This window comes from Heterocephalus glaber, unplaced genomic scaffold (genome assembly GCF_053883595.1).
Source record: "Heterocephalus glaber isolate CG9 unplaced genomic scaffold, H.glaber_assembly_v1.0 deba00000122, whole genome shotgun sequence".
Classification (NCBI taxonomy): Eukaryota; Metazoa; Chordata; class Mammalia; order Rodentia; family Bathyergidae; genus Heterocephalus; species Heterocephalus glaber.
In genome coordinates, this window is record NW_028258138.1 from 87,029,396 (window position 1) to 87,046,896 (window position 17,501).

Below are 17,501 nucleotides of genomic sequence, written 5' to 3' on the forward strand. Positions count from 1 at the left end.
CATTTTGTTTTGATGTAAGAGTATTCATTTAGTTCTCTTGAGAAATTAATATAGTGACATTTTTATGTTTTATATTTGTGGTTTTGTTTTTCTAACTTATTTTGCTTACATAATTTCAAAAGCATGAAGAATCAGTCTTGAAAATAGATAAGGATGGAAGTAAGCCAGAAATTTAAAAAGAAAAAAAAGGTAGGGCATGATACATGGGAGAGTCTTTTGAAACTAATACAGTATTTCAAAATTCAAAATTAATCATTAGGTTTGGGGGAAATAAATGGACAAACAGGAACTCCATCCCAACTAGAGAAGTAGAAATGAGTAGAGAATTTATTCATTAAGGTTATAAGTCCCACACTGATTTTAAATGCTTATTTTTTACTCCACAATATTACTACTGAACGATGACTGTGTGGTATGCCTGAGACCTGAAAATGGATGATTACCCTAATTCTGGTGTAATGCCTGTGAGTAAGATCTGTTAAGTCATTATGCAGGAATAAACCAGAATGCAAGGTGCTAAACATGAAGATTTACATCATCTTCCCATCCATGCCTTGATTACCATCTTGGTTGTGGAGCGAGCTCAGTAAAATATCCATGAGAATTAGGTTCTGATGGGGGAAGTATAATAGTGGAGTATTGGAGGAAATTGGAAAATAGCTTCAATTATCAAACGTGATGTTTTTTAGTCTGCCTGAAAGTCTTGGAAGCATTATTTTGTAAACTAATATAAAATCAGTGAAACTTTTTCTTCAGGAGATTCTGCTTTGCATTTATTTACATAGTTTTTTAAATCAAAGGTGACTTTTGGTAATTAATATCTTATGTTAAGGTGATTGTGAAGTAATTATAATGGTGCCAGTTAATATCATCATTTTTCTAAAAGATGAAGGAGACTCTTGTCAGATGTGTGGATGATTCTTGGGATGAAGAAGGTGAAATTGTCAGGGTGCATATTTTCTTCTCTCTAGATTGGGAGCAAATAAATGACGATGATCAATTGAGATTTTATTTTGTCACATTTCATGTAAACTTTAGACCATACTAGTTTGGGTGACCTCACAAAACTGCAGGAACATCATTCTTTTTAGATTTGCCTTCTCAATTGTACAACTTTCTGGGTATGATTTTTAGTACCTTTCTTAATTGCTCACTCATTTCTTTCTCTTTTTTTGATACCAGGGATTGAACTCAGAACCTTGTCCTTGCTAGGCAGGAGATGGAACCACTGAGCCACATCCCTGGCTCAGCTCATTCATTTCTTTCAATGAATTGCAAAGACTCTGTAACCTTGATGTCAGTGACTCTATGTTATTGTGAGTTTAGTTTTCTAACTCAGAGTTCCCATTCTCCACCTTTAATTTTCATTTTTACTATCAATTAAAGACCAATTCTAAAGCAAAAAGAAACAGTACTTTTAATATAATTCAGCACCCTATTATACAGCATGAGAAAGATACAATTGTTTTAATACATGGGGAAAAATAATATGATGAAGTAAAATCTTATTTTAATGAAAATACTACAAAACTAGGAGAGCAGAGTATAATCTTTAACTTGTTACAAACCAAAGACATTCTTATAACAGATAAATCAAAGTTTGAAAATTAGTAAGAATATAATACAGTACTCTCCAATACAAATATAATAAAAACCTCCATATGTAATTTGAAAACATAATTTAAATAATTTACATATAGTTTAAATTTTTTTCTGGTAGCCATATTTAAAAAGTAAAAGTAAAGATTTGAATTTAAATAATAACTTTCTAAACAATTCTTGGGTCAAAGAAAAGTATTTCAAGAAAAATATAAAATGCATCAAGCTGAATGATAATGAGAAGGCGACATCAAAATCTATTAGATGGAGGTAGATGAATTATTAGAAGAAAATCTACAGTTTTGTGTGGTAAATATGTCTTATCTCAGTAAGTCCAAAAATCAACACAAAGGTTCTGTTCCAAGCAAAGTAACGAGGTCCAAAAATATGTACGTGATGCTTCAATAAAAATGTACACAGGAGAGTCAAGAGCTCTAAAATCCAAATGCAATGCCCATTCTTGGTTAGACTCCATTGGAAAATGGGAAAGGAGAAGGCATAGAATATAAATTGAACATCAGATCACATTAGAAGGATAATAATTTTGATACGTGTGATATCAGTATATTACAATGCAGAAAGAGTCTCATTTTATAGACACATGTTGTTGTGACAAATATCTGTAAATGACTTTGAAATCATTTTGGAAATCTGTGTTTGTAAGTGTAGAGGATGAATGCGAAAAAGAAAGACAAATGTGATATAGTGTGAGCAGTGGTTGAATATGGGATTTGATAACAATTATGTTCAAAATGTTTTCTAAAGAAATATTTTTCTAATTCTAATTGTATTATATATTTATACTTTATTCTATATTATACTTTTTATGACTAAATGAGATATAGATACTGTATTTTAAATATATTTGATAATATACTTCATAGTATATTTTCACAATTAAGTATAAATATTTTGATTTAAAAATCTTAAGACAAAGGAAAGAAAAGAAGTACTAGATAACAATGAGAATTTGCAAATTCTTTTCTTTTCTTTTCTTTTCTTTTCTTTTCTTGTCACTGGGGATCAAATCTAGGGCCTTTCCACTATGTTATATCCCCAGCCCAATTTCAATTTTGAGAGTAATTCCTGAGTTGCCAAGGCTGGATTTATACTTGTGATTGTCCTGCTTCAGCCTCCGGGAGCACCGGGATTACAGTCTTGGGGTACTAGGTAGGCTGAGGATTTGCATTAATTGTAGATATTCATCCATTTGTCCAGAGCCACTGATGATTCCAGCTAGGTTGGGTTTCAGGGAAAATCCTGCAACATTCTCTAGCCTTGTTAGAGCCAGAGCTACCAGATGGGGCTCTGTGATGAGCTCCAGTGTGGTGGAAATGCTATGGAAAAGTGCAGGGCTTGATGGGTTTGGAACCCTATGCAGCAAGGTGCTGCCTAGGTAAATCCAATTTCCATAGCTTCCTGTGTGAGACAGTCATATGCTCAGCTGGACTTAACACTGACATGGCTTTCTGAATTTTGTTAAGACCTTAGTCTGTTGAAAGCTAATTTTATGTAACTGGTGGGAGAGTCCAACTTTTCCCAAACTCTTTAATCCAATTCATTGAAAATCTAAAGACTAACAGGGTTACCTCTGCTCAAAGGGAGTATGAAAAATTGGTCCTAGGTAATGCAAGAAAGACAAAGCAGAAAAGCTGTACAGACTAGGAATGAAAAAACAAAACAAAACTTTTTTGTTTATAGATGACATAAATATGGATATGTCAGGTAAAAGGCCAAAAACCAAGACCAGACCAGGCCACAACAAACCTTTATTAGGGGAATAGATCTGCGGGGTTTTCTCCGAACAAAGGAGAGACAAAAGCAATATGGCCAGGAGCAATATGGCTCCAAAAGCAATATGGCTCCTATAAAAGGCAGCAAGTGCCTTTTATAGGAGTGGGGCTGGGGCTTGTAGGAGCTGAGGTGGGGTTGAGTGAGGTAGTGGCTAGGGACTAGAGAAGCCTGTGATGTCACTAGTTGCTAGGAGGAGAGCAAGTATTAAGGTTACTCTTTTGGTGGGAGTAGGGACATGTTGGAAAGAAGGTAGCTATTATATATAGCAGCCACCCTAAATTGGAGGGAAATCTATCAGGAGACAATAAAAAAAAATGGACAGAAAACTTCCTGGGATTTATAAGGAGTTGCAGCAGTGTCACAAGACACAGGGTTAACACAAAAATGCAAATAAGGTTCCTATGCACCATAAATGAACTAATATATAATTGGAAATTAAAAACATTAACCTGCAAACAAATTAAGTGCTTAGGTATGAATCTAACAAAATATGTTCAAGATTTTTATAAGGAAAATTATAAAACACTGATGAAAGAAATCAAAGAACTAAATAATTTGGAAATTCCATACTCATGCACAGGAAGACTCAATACTGTCCAGGCGCAAGTTCTTCCTGTGTTCCTTTACGCAATCCCAGAGACTTATTTTGTGTACATTGTGACTACTGATGAGCTGATTCTAATTGTATGTGGACAGGTGAAAGACCTAGAACAGCCAGCATAAAACTGAAGAATAGCAATGTTTGAGGACTGGCATTAGCTGACTTTAAGACTCACCATGATGTGATGGTGACCCAGGCAGCACAGTATAGACACTCAGAGGGGCAGAGCTAAGAGTTCAGAAGTCCCCATCAGTACAGTCAGCTGCTCTTTGACCAAGGTGAAAAGATAATAGAATGGAGCCCCATCTGGACTCCTCAGTGAATTGAAAGGGGGACTCTGTCAGTGATCATCAGATATCCTCTGTCTCGGAGTGTTCTGAAATGATGCCATCAGAGCCCTTTCTGAAGCCTCCCTTAACGGTTGAGCTACAGGTTTGGACTGTTTCTCTACTATAATAAGACAGACCTTTAGTCAAATGCACAAAACAAATCTTTGATAGAGTAAAAGCTACCTTAACCTTTTCTCCCTCTTAGACATAGTCTTCATCATTTATGTGTATAGGGGAAAAAATACCTTTGCTGATAGCCTGTGGACTTTGGAATGTTGACTGTGGACTTATAAAATGCTATATGATGATTTTTGGATGTTTAACCAGCTTGAGCTTTATTTGGACTTTTTCTTTCTGCTAGTGAGTTAAAAACTCCCCTTAAACTTTTCTCCAACTTGTTGGGAGTTCATTTCCAAATTCCTAGTAGTCAGACTGCTCCTCCTTCCAGAAAGTCAGATTAAGGCAACTCCAAACAACTGTTTTGTCTTACACTAGGGAAAATAACAATCAGTAACTTACATTTGTGTTTTTACATCCTAACTAGAATATGGGACTACTTTAGCCAGGATTTCTCTTCATTCATACGTGCATAGGAAATTGAGGAGTGCCTTTACTATGTAGATTGTGGCCACTAGGAGGACCTATGAGTTTCAAATACTTAGTGAATTTAAAATGGACCTTAAAGGAGTAGCTTTGTATTGCTGCTAATAAAAGTTGCCTAAATGACTGATAGACAACAGAAATGTCTCAGAGCTTTCTCTGCCCTATGGCCCAGGGCAGAATCTCTGACTTACCATCTTTGTAGATGATCTCTTTAGCAGGAAAAGTGCCCTAATTTGACTGTTGACCTATTTTCCTCTCTCTTTCAAGGAACTAAAAAGCAATGGTTTAAATCTCTTGGTTTGCTAGCAATACTTCTCTAAACATGATTGTTATGGCTGAAGTCAATAGTAACTTGCACTTTAAGAGTACTTACTAGAGTAAGGATATGAATTCCCTGAGGAAGATAAGATCACGTGCTGGTAAAGGGTAGATAGTCCACTCTGGTTTTATTATCTGGTTCTCTCTCCAGATGGTAGCTACCTACCCTGGAATGGTATGAACCTTGGGGGATGCCCTGGGGATGCCTTAGAGGGCACAGGAATCAAGCAGAGACTTATGGGACATCATATTTGTTTCTCTTGTTTCAGATTAGGAACTCCATATCTGAACCTCTTACTTCTTTGGAATATATTAAGAGCAATTCAGCATTTCTCTACACTGGAGTCAGTGTGTCTACCACCTAAAGCCAAGTAAACAGAAAAAAGTACTATGATGCTATCTCACAATTAGAATTATACTGTAAAAGAGAGGAAATGGTCAAAATACTCTTATGTTGAGTTTTCTTTAAATTAAGAAGTAATTCTTGCTTGTGTTCAAATGTAAATCTGGGCCATAAAAAAGGAGACACCTCACCCTTAAGACATTCAGTACCTCTAAACCTGAGGCTACTCCTTGCCCTAACTACCAGGTGCTGAGGGTGGAATACCTAGGCCAGCCATAATTAACTTCCCTGGGGCTATACCCATCCTTAGTTAAATTGTTCAGGTCCCTCAAAGGCAACATCCCTTGCAGGAAGTAAATGGCAAATATGGGACTACTGGTGTTCATGTGTCTTTTTCTCTCAGTGATCTAAGACAGATCAAATGGGACCTAAGAAAGTTTTCAGATGATCCTGTTATGAACATTGAAGTCTTTGGAGAATTTACTCAGACCATTGGACTAGATTAGAAAGATGTGCTGCTGCTCTTAAACATTGATTTCTAATGAGAGACAAGTAGTATTACAAGCTGCTACTACATGGAGAGACAAATATTATCTTAATTTTGGAAGCTCAAAGAGCCAGGGGAATAACTGGCTCCTACTGGAACAGAAGCAGTTCCTATACAAGGCCCCCACTGGCCTGCCAAACAGATAGGAGACTAAAATAGAAGACATTTTCAGGCATGTATTCTTTTTTTTTTTTTGTATTAAATTCTTTTATTGGTACATTGTAGGTATACAACACAATTACATTTCTCATTGGGAATTGTACCTTTATGTAATGCATCTTGGTTCTTATTTTTTCCCCATTCCTAGCCCTCCCTTCACCCCCTCCACCCTTCCCTATTTACAAAGACTTTATTTCCATTTTTTCCATTTCTCATCATTTTTTCCTTTCCCTTCTTTCCTTTCCCCTGTGCCTCCCACTACCCCTACCCCTTTGGACCTTTTATTCCTATTTCACATTATCAATTATTCATTCTAATCATTGGTACATTTTAGGTATACAATATAATGACATTCATCATTGGAAATTTGCACCTTTACATAGTCTCTCTTGGTTCTTATTTTTCACCCTTGCCCCGCCCTCCCTTCAACCCCTCCATTCCTCCCTATTTACAAAGATTTTGTTCCTATTTTTCCATTTTCTCATATTAATCCCATTCCCTTCTATCCCTTCTCCTAGCCCTCCCACTTCCTTCCCCTTTGCCCCTTTTCTTCCTATTTCACATTACCTATTGTACATTTTAGTCCTTATTTACACTTTCAGTTTCTCACACTAGAGAAACTATTCGGTATTTACACATGTGTGTCCTATTTATTTCACTTAAGAGTATTGCTTCAATGTGCATCCACTTAGCTATAAATGTCTCTAATTTCTCATTTTTTATGGCTGAGTAGTACTCTAGTTTATTAGAAAAACCACATTTTCTTTATCCAGTCTCCAGTTGATGGGAATGTGGGCTGTTTCCAAGTTTTAGCTATTACAAACTGTGCTGCTATGAACATGGGTGCAGATATATCACTGTGGTATGATTCTTTTAAATCTTTGGGGAAGATTCCCAGGAGTAGAATAGCGGGGTCAAATGGGACTTCCAGTCCTAGTTCTTTGAGGTATCTCCATAGTGATTTCCACAGTGGTTGCACCAGTCTACACTCCCACCAGCAGTGGAGCAGGGTTCCTCTTTCCCCACAGCCCCGCCAGCATTTGTTACTGGTTGATTTCATGATAGTAGCCATTCTTTCTGGAGTGAAATGGAATCTCAGCATTGTTTTCATTTGCATCTCTCAAATAACCAGTGATGTTGAACATTTTTTCATGTATTTATTTGCTATTTCTACTTCTTTGAGAAGTGTCTGTTCATTTCAGATGCCCATTTTCAGATTGGGTCTTTAAATTTGGGAGGTCTGATCTTTTGAAGTTCTTTATAGATTTGAGATAGTAGACCTTTGTCTGAGGAAGAGCAGGTGAAGATTTTTTCCAACATTGTGGGTTGTCTCTTCACACTGCTGTTGGTTTCTCTTGCCGTGCAGAAGCCTTTTAATAAGAAGAGATCCCCCTTGTTGATTGTTTGTGCTAGTTCATGGGCACCTGAGGTTTTGTTCATAAAATCTTTTCCTCCACCAATGTTTTCAAGAGTTCTACCTAACCTCTGTTCCAACTGGTTCAGAGTTTCTATTTTAATATTTAGATCTTTAATCCATTTTGATTTTAGTTTAGTGCATGGTGAGAGATATAGGTCTAGTTTTAATCTTTGGCAAGTTGAAGCCCAATTTTTCCAGCACCATTTATTAAAGAGGCTATCTTTCCTCCAGTGAGGGTATTTGGCTCCTTTATCAAAGATGAGATGGCTGAGTGTGTCTGGAGTTTTTTCGGCATCTTCTAATCTGTTCCACTGGTCCTCAGGTCTGTTTCTTTGCCAGTACCATGCGGTTTTTATCTCAGTAGCTTTGTAGGATAGTTTCAGGTTCAGGATTGTGATACCCCCTGCCATGTCTCTGTTACCTAGAATTGCTTTTGCTATTCTGGGTCTCTTCTTGTTCCAAATGAATTTTTGGATTGTTTTCTCAAGGTCCATGAAGTATGCTGCTGGGATCTCAATTGGAATTGCATTAAATCTATATAGCAGTTTTGAAAGTATGGCCATTTTCACTATATTAATCCTTCCTACCCAGGAGCAGGGGATGTCTGTCCATTTTCTGATATCATCTTCAATCTCTCTTTTCAGAGTGCCATAGTTTTCAGAGAAGAGGTCTTTGATTTCTTTAGTTAGGTTGATTCCTAGGTATTTCAGTTTTTTGGATGCTATTGTGAAAGGAATTATTTGCCCTATTTCTCTCTCAGTGAGTCTGTCATTTGTGTAGAGGAAAGCTATTGATTTTTGTGTGTTGACCTTGTAACCAGCTACTTGACTGAATTTGGTTATTAAGTCTAAAAGACTTTTGGTGGAGTTCTTGGGCTCTTCTATATAGAGTATCATGTCATCTGCAAATAATGACAATTTGATTTCTTCATTTCCTATCTTTATTCCTTTTATTTCTTTCTCTTGTCTAATTGCCATGGCTAATGTTTCCAGAACTATATTGAACAAGAGTGGTGATAGTGAACATCCTTGTCTTGTTCCTGATTTGAGTGTGAAGGATTTCAGGTTTTGACCATTTAGTATGATATTGGGTGTTGGTTTTGCATAGATGGCTTCTATCAGTTTGAGGTAGAGACCATCTATTCCAATTTTTTGTAGGTTTTTTATGATAAATACCTGTTGGATTTTGTCAAATGCTTTTTCTGCATCTATGGAGATAATCATATGGTTTTTGTCCTTGGCTCTATTGATATAGTGTATTACACTGATTGATTTGCATATATTGAACCATCCCTGCATGCCTGGGATGAATCCCACTTGATCAGGGTGTATGATCTTCTTGTTGATCTTCTGCATCCTGTTTGCCAGTATCTTATTAAGGATTTTTGCATCTATGTTCATTAGTGAGATTGGCCTATAGTTCTCCTTTTCGGTTGGGTCTTTCTCTGCTTTGGGGATCAAGGTGATGCTTGCTTCCAGGAATGAATTTGGGAGTATTGCTTCCCTTTCAATTTCATTGAAGAGTTTAAACAGTACTGGCAGTAGTTCCTCTCTTAATGTCTTGTAGAATTCAGCAGTGAAGCCATCAGGGCCTGGGCTCTTCTTAGTTGATAAGTTTTTAATTACATTTTCAATTTCATTGGTTGATATTGGGTTGTTCAGAATTTTTAGGTCTTCTTCTTTCAACTTTGGTAGTTCATACCTGTCTAGGAATCTGCCCATTTCTTCTGTGTTGTCCATCTTATTGGCATATAGGTTCTGGAAGTAGGTATTGATGATCCTCTGGATTTCTGCTGGGTCTGTTGTAATTTCACCCTTTTCAATCCTAATTGCATGGATTTGGGCCTTTTCTTTCCTTTTTCTGACAAGGTTGGCTAAGGGTTTGTCAATTTTGTTGATTCTTTTGAAGAACCAACTCTTGGCTTCATTGATTTTTTGTATTGTTCTCTTAGTCTCCATTGCATTGATTTCTCCTCTGATCTTTATAATTTCTTCCCTTTCATGAGCTCTGAGGTTGTCCTGTTCTTCTTTTTCTAGAAGCTTGAGGTGCAGCATCAGGTTGTTTAATTGGGCTCATTCTGTTTTCCTAATATGAGTATTCACTGCTATGAATTTCCCTCATAAGACTGCTTTCATTGTGTCCCATAGATTCCGATATGTTGCATTGTCATTGTCATTTAATTCAAGGAACTGTGTGATTTCTTGTTTAATTTCCTCTGTGACCCATTGGTTATTCAGAAGTGTGTTGTTCAATTTCCACGTGTTTATGAAATTTTTCAAGTTTCTTTTGCTATGGATCTCCAATTTCATTGCACTATGGTCTGATAATATACAGGGGATAACTTCAATTCCTTTGCACTTACCTAAACATGTTCTATGTGTGAGTATGTGGTCTATTTTTGAGAATGACCCATGTGCAGCTGAGAAGAATGTGTATTCTGATTTTGTGGGGTGGAACACTCTGTAAACATCTGTTAAGTTCATTTGTTCAAGAATTCGATTGAGTTCTAGTATTTCATTACTTATTTTTTGTCTAGTTGATCTATCTTTTTGTGACAGTGGGGTGTTGAGGTCCCCCACTACAATTGTATTAGTGCATATATGACTTTTCATGTCCGTTAGTATTTGTTTTATATAGTTGGGTGCACTAGTGTTTGGTGCATAGATATTTATGATTGTCATCTCTTCCTCTTGGATTCTTCCCTTTACACAGATGTAGTGTCCTTCTTTACCCCTCTTAATCAGTGTTGGTTTGAAATCTACTTGATCTGCAAAGAGGATAGCTACTCCTGCTTTTTTGGGGGCTCCTGTCACATGAAGTATTGTTTGCCACTCTTTAACTTTCAGTCTATGAGTTTCCTTTTGAATTATGTGTGTTTCTTGTATGGAGCATAGCGTTGGATTTTGCTTCTTGACCCATTCTGACAGTCTGTTTCTTTTGATTGGTGAATTGAGACCATTAATGTTGATGGTTATAACTGAAACATACTGACTTGCCATTGCCATGACTTTTTCTTTTTGTTGGTTCTCCCCCTTTACATTTAATTTCTTGTCATGCCAAATGAGTTCATTTTGTTTTGCTTCCTGGGGTTGTGATCCTCAATGTCTGTTCCTAGGATATTGTGTAAAATTCTTTGGAGTGCTGGTTTGGTATTCACGAAGTTCCTAAGGTGCTCTTTGTCATGAAAGTATCTTATTTCTCCATCCATTTTGAAAGATAGTTTTGCAGGGTACATCAATCTGGGTTGGAGGCTGTTTTCTTTTAGGGTTTGGACTATGTCACTCCAAGCTCTTCTTGCCTTGATGGTTTGTGTTGAGAAGTCTGCTGTGATTCTAATGGGCTTTCCTTTGTATGTGATTTGTTTCTTTTCTCTAACTGCTTGTAGAACTTTGTTCTTCTGTTGAGTTTCTGGAATCTTAACAATTATATGCCTATGTGTAGATCTTTGTTTTTGATCAAGGCTATTTGGAGCCCTATATGCCTCACTTATTGGTATGTCAAGCTCTTTTCCCCTGCTTGGGAAGTTTTCTGCCATTATTTCTGTGAAGAGTTTTTTTATGTCATCTGCAGTCTCTCCTGTTTCTTCATTGACTCCAATCAGTCTTATGTTATTCTTCTTTGCATCATCTGGCAGCTGCTGGATTGATTTCTCATGTTCCCTTACAATTTTGAAGCAATTTTTCTTTTCCTGGCCATTAATTGCAATCTTATCTTTTATATCTGAAATTCTGTCCTCACATTGGCTCATTCTGCTGTGTAGGCTTTCAGTGGAGTTTTTCATGTCCTGGAAATCTATTTGCATCTGTTTTATGGATTCCATTTGTTTCCTATGTTGGGATTCCATCATGTTCCTCAGCTCCTCTCTAGATTTATTAATCATGTCTTGCACTAGGAGCACAATTTCTCCTATTATCTGAGAAATTATTTCTGATTTTATTTTTTCCAGATCCCCTCTTGTTGCCGGTTCAGTGGGTCCACGTGGTTGAGTATGAGAATGTTCCATTTCATTTCCCTTTGGGGTTGGTGTAGGTGATCTGGAAGTCTGGTTTTGAGAGTTATTTGCGTGTTTTCTCATTTTGACTACAGGGATGAGTCGTGCTGTTGGCACCTGCACCGATTACCTCCTCTGATCTGGGAGAGGTGGGAGAGGGGCTGGGAGCAGCGGTAGGGATGGTGACCCAAAAGCCCTTTCCTGTGGTCTGGGAGCAGCAGAAGGGATGGTGGCCAGGATGCCCCTTCCTCTGGACCAGGAGCAGTGGGATGGTGGCTCAGAAGCCCCTACCTCTGGGCCAGGAGAGGCAGGACTCAGTACAGTGGTCTGGTGGTCTGGTGTCCTCTGTGTCTTTGTAGTGTGGAACCAGCTGGCTCTACAGAGGAGCGGGGGTGGGGGAGGTGGGGGGGTGTCCAGTGGATTGTTGCCTGGGTGCGGGCTGATTTGGTGTGTTCTACATGACTCGCGACCTTGGTAGGGGGTTCACTTTAACTTGGTCTTAAACACCCAGCAGAAAAGAATGACCAAAAGGGGTATAAAATAATGCCATAGTAATAAAGCTAGATATAAAAAGGGGCTGCAGTCACTGACACCTTCTGGTAGTTTCTAGCTCCACCAGTAGCTGACCACAGTTATGGATCATTAGGAAAAAACTATGGCAAAATCTATAAGAGCTCAGCTAGAGTTTTAAATTTTTAAGCAAAATTTTTTCAATTGTCTCTTCTTAAAGTACCAGACTTATACATAACCTTTATCAATGAAAGAATCTAAGAGCCAGCAGGTTACAATCACTATTTCAATTTCTAAGTATGACTTTCTCCCCAACCTGCCCTTTCATTCTAGTGTACTCATGCTTAGAGTACGCATGTTCTAGTTTCTTAAAAGTTTTGTTTATTCTTTCCTAGAGGCTGCCAAACTCCAAACAGTCATACTAATGGGACCAATGACAAATGTGCTAGACTTCTTTTACTGTGATCCACCAGATCGACCTTGTAAACAGCTCATAACTGCTAAACTAACTGTACAATACAATTTTTATGTTGGATTCTGAAGTCCCCTGGACCTTCTCCTTACCCTCTTTGCAGGAGGCTATTACTAAGTTCCTCCCAGTGGAAAAATTTGTTGGCTATATTCATAGCAGTCCTGCTGACCTTATTATTTAGCCCATATATTCTTAACTGTTTGGCTTTTGTCTCCTCCAGACTCAAAGCTATATGGCTACCAAGATGACAATGCCTGGCACCTATGCAGGGCCTTTAGATAGATCCCCTGTAGAGTAACTCTAACTGCTGATCAAAACTACGACCCTCTTCAGCTGGAAGTAGCCAGAACTGTCTTTGCCCTTTGCCCCTTCACAGCAGTTAGGGGTACTTCTTCAGACAGGGGAATATTGCAGATAGGTAAATTTATTAGATATCTTGTAGGCAGTTAGACAGGGCCAGCCCAGGAGGAGCCAACATGGAGGAGAGTGAAGACACATGCACTGAAGGCCAGCATTGTAAAAGGAGAGAAACTACCACACTCATTAGGATGAATAGCAGTGATTGATATTCTAAACAGGTGTCAATCACCTGGATGAGGGGTCAAGGTCTTAGCCCAGCCTCTCCAGGAAATATCCCTGACCCCCACCTTACTGAAAATCATTGTAAGCTTGCTATGTGACTTGCTCCCCCATTTGACCCCCATTTAATCAATATTATCTGGGTGACTGTATTTGTAATCTTACTGGTTGGTCATGGCTTTGTCCCACCTCATGCCCACCTTGTAAGTTTCCATTGGGTCTTATAATTTTGTCCCACTTTGTACCCGCCTCACCACATGGCTTTGCTGTATAAAACATCTTTGTAGAGTGGGGTGTGTGGGCAACCCACTTTCCGGTCCCCCTTCTGTCTCTCTTAGACAGAAGCTTTCTTTCTCCCAATAAATTTTTCCTACTCTTAAAAAAAAAAAAGAATAGCAATGTTTGAGGACTGACATTAGCTGACTTTCAAACTCACCATGATGTAATGGTGACCAAGGCATGTAATGTAGACATTGAGGAGGGCAGAACTAAGAGTTCAGAAGTCCCCATCAATGCAGTCAGCTTGTCTTTGACCAAGGTGAAAAGATAATAGAATGGAGAAAAGGTAACCTTTTCAGTAAATGGTGGAATAACTACTGGATATCCACCTGCATAGGAAAAGAAGGAAAAGAAAAAAAAGAGAATCTAGACACAAACTTTACATCCTGTGATACATTAACTCAAAATGGATCAAAGACTTAATTTTTATAAAATGCAAATTTCCTAGGATAATATATAGGAACAAATCTAAATTGCCTTGAACCTTGGATCTTGGAGTTTTTGGTTGCAACATCAAAAGCACAATCCATGAAAGAAAGAATTGATAAATTAGATTTTATTAATATTTTAATAATAAATAAAATTTTAATTGTCAATGTAATGAAATGAAAATCTACAGACTGGGATCAATTATTTGCAGTAGACATAAAGGACTTGTTACTACAAATATACAAAGAACTTTTAAAATTCAAAAGTAAGAACCAAAAGCCCAATAAAAACTAGAGCAAATGCCTTAAAAGACACTTTATCAGAAATATACAAACATTAAAATATTACATATGTAAGATATATTTTTACATAATAAGCATAAGAAGATATGTTCCTCAGCGTATATCAGTGGAAATGCAAATTAAAAGCACTATGAGATATCAGTACACCTACTGAAATGGTGAAAATCCAGAATACTTCAGTGTTTGGGATGATTGAATGATACTGCTTTTCACCAGCTGATGCGAGTGTGGGTCAACAGGAAGTCTCATTTGGGCTGGAGAGACGCAAGATGGTAGAGCCACTGGGGAAGACACTTCAGTGGTTTCGTATAAAGCTAAACATCCTCTTGGGTATGACCCAGGAATCACAACCCTTTCTATTTACCCAAAGAAGCTGAAAATTTAAAAATATCTGCACATCAATATTTATAGCAGTTCTTTGATGTATTTTGATTTTAGTTAATACATGGTGAGAGATATGGATCCAGATTTAATATTCTGCACCTGGATAGCCAGTTTTCCATTCATTAAAGAGAATCTCTCCTCCAGTGTGTGTTTTTGGACCTTTATCAAAGATTAGATAGTTGAAAGTGCTTGGGTTTGCTTCTGCATCCTCTATTCTGCTTCATTCACCCTCATGTCTGTCTTTGTGCCAGTTCCATGCTTTTGTCTTTTAACTGTAGCTTTGTCATATAACTTTAAGTTCAGGACTATGATGCCTCTTGCTTTGTTCCTGAGCATATGTATCCATCAATAGATGAATGGCTATGTGGTCTACACACACACACACACACACAAACACACACACACACTCACACACACACACACACACGTAAAACTGGGCAGCTCTGGATTGTATGAATCTGCACTGGCTGTGATGTCCTACTATTGTTCTGCCAAACCTTATCCCTGGGAGAAACTAGGTAATGGTATGCTGGATCTCTGTATCATCTCTTATGACTATATATACAAACATACAATCATCACAACAAAAATATTAAATTTTCTTGTTTTTTGTTTTTTGAGCCAGGGTCTCACTATGTCGTTCAGGCTGGCCTTGAACTCACTGTGAAGCCCAGGCTGGCCTTGAGCTTGCCACAACCTACCTGCCTCAGCTACTCAAGTGCTTGGATTATAGGTAAGTGCCACCATGCTTGGTTTAAAATTTTTTTTTTTTAAAGACCTTACTTGCCCAAAAGTAGAACTAGCCAATAATATTCTGCATTTCTTTTGGAGCACTACTCTGCCATAAAGAAAGATAAATTTGAGTCATTTTTAGGAAAATAGATGCACCATGAGACCATAACATTAAGTGAAATAAATCAGACACACAAGCTTCAATATCACATGGTTACTCCTATATGAGAAGCCAAAATTACAAGTAAAAAGCAAAATTAAAAACAGATAATAGGGAATCGGGAGAGAGATCTTTCTCAAATGGGAAAGGAATCGAGATGGAGGGAGGAGGGAAGAATAGCAAGGAAAGGGGATTAAACTGCATTATGGATACAGATGGACTCCACGCAGGAATGCAAACAGTATGTATTGCAAATATGTACTAATGAAAAAATAAAATTAAAGGAAAATATTCATAGCATCTGTACTTATAATTGCCAAGGCCCGGAAGCAACCAACAAGTCCTACAGTAAGTGAAAGTGCAAATAAATCATGGTACCTCCAGACAATGAAATGGGGTGCAGTGCTAAAAACAAACTCTCAAGACATGAAAGCACATGGAGAAAATGTAAATGCATATAACTAAGTGAAAGAAGCCCATATGAGAAAGCTACATGCAGTATGATTGCAAAAATCATATTGTATAAAAGGCAAAACTATGGAGATAGCGAAAAAATCAGTGCATACCAGAGGTTGAGGGCAGGGAGAGACAAGTAAGCATAGCACAGAGGAATGTGTAAGTCACAAATGATTCTGTATGACACTGTCATGGTGGGTCCGTGTGCTATGCACTTGCTCATACCCTTAGAATGTGTAACACCAAGACTGAGCTCTAATTGAAAGGATGGACTCCTGGTGATCATCGTGCCAGTGCAGTGTCATTATTTCTAATGCTTGGTTGGGAATAATGATAACATAAGAGATGATGTATGTCTGAGGTCTGAATTTCTATGTGGGCTCTCTGTAGCTGCTGCTCAGTTTTGCTCCGAACCTAAAACTGCTCCAAAAAAACCCCTCTACCTTAAGAAGAAATTGAGCCATCTTTAGAAAATAACCTAGGCAGTCATCAGAAATAGAAAGCTAAGAAGAAAGCTGTGAAAATCTGAAGAAGGTCATCTTAGAACTCGGGGAACAAATTTCTGAGATGAAAGACAAAAAAGATGAGCGAATTGCTTAAATTTCAAGAATGATGCAGTTTCAGTAAGGTTGCCTAGAATCATCCCATCCAACCAGGTTTGTTTTTTTTTTTTTTTTCGGTGCCAGGGATTGAACTCGGGTCCTTGTGCTATCATCCAACCAGGTTTTACAAACAGAAAGTCTGGAGCCCCTATGGTGAACATTAACTGAAACCAGGGCTTTTCTCCCCTTTTTTTCTGGCTTTCCCCTGTATTGCCAGTCTGTGATCGCCTTATTCCTGCTGAGAATCCTGCTTATCAGTGGATGTAAGGACAGAAAATGGTGAGGAGACTTCCTGTCCCCCACAGTCTGACTCTCTGCTATCCCTAGATTCTGAAAATATAAGCAATTTTATGAAAGACTCATTCAACCTTCGAATACATTATTTGGACTCGTAGAATCACAACCAAAACGTTTGTATTGCTTTCTCCTTCATCTAAATGAGTATGGATTATCTCCCTTTACTTTCAGTTTAAGAATCTGTGGCTATTTAAGAGATGTTCAAATGAAAGGTAGACCAAGATATGTTTTCAGACAAGTCTTTGGTAAATATTTTCTCTATGTGAATCTAATATTTGAGTTTTGCATTTTATTGTGCTATAATTAAACTTACCAAACTGTCATCACCAATATTAACTGGAATAGTTTTTGTACAATTTAGTAGTAGAGAGATAAAAACCCAAAGGTACTTTTGGTTTCACTGGGGTTATTTACTATGGTTACGTGACATGTGCAAAAGCAACTCAATTTTCAGTTCAGTAGTGATTATTTTTCAACACTTGATAATGTAAATACCATTTAAACACTTGATAATGTTAATACAGCATTTTTTTTTTTTGTACCGGGGATCAAACTTGGGACCTTTTGCTTGCGAGGCAGGTGGCAGAACCACTGAGCG

At 37.7% G+C, this 17,501-nt stretch overlaps 1 long non-coding RNA gene across 1 annotated transcript in view; it reads right to left on the reverse strand.

Moving 5' to 3' along the window:
* Positions 1–745: 745 nt before the first annotated feature.
* LOC101725189 (uncharacterized) overlaps positions 746–17,501 on the reverse strand; it is a 67,747-nt gene continuing 50,991 nt past the window's right edge. The window contains exon 3 of the long non-coding RNA XR_204779.3: positions 746–967. This is a non-coding gene — a long non-coding RNA (uncharacterized LOC101725189). The remainder of the gene's footprint in view (positions 968–17,501) is intronic.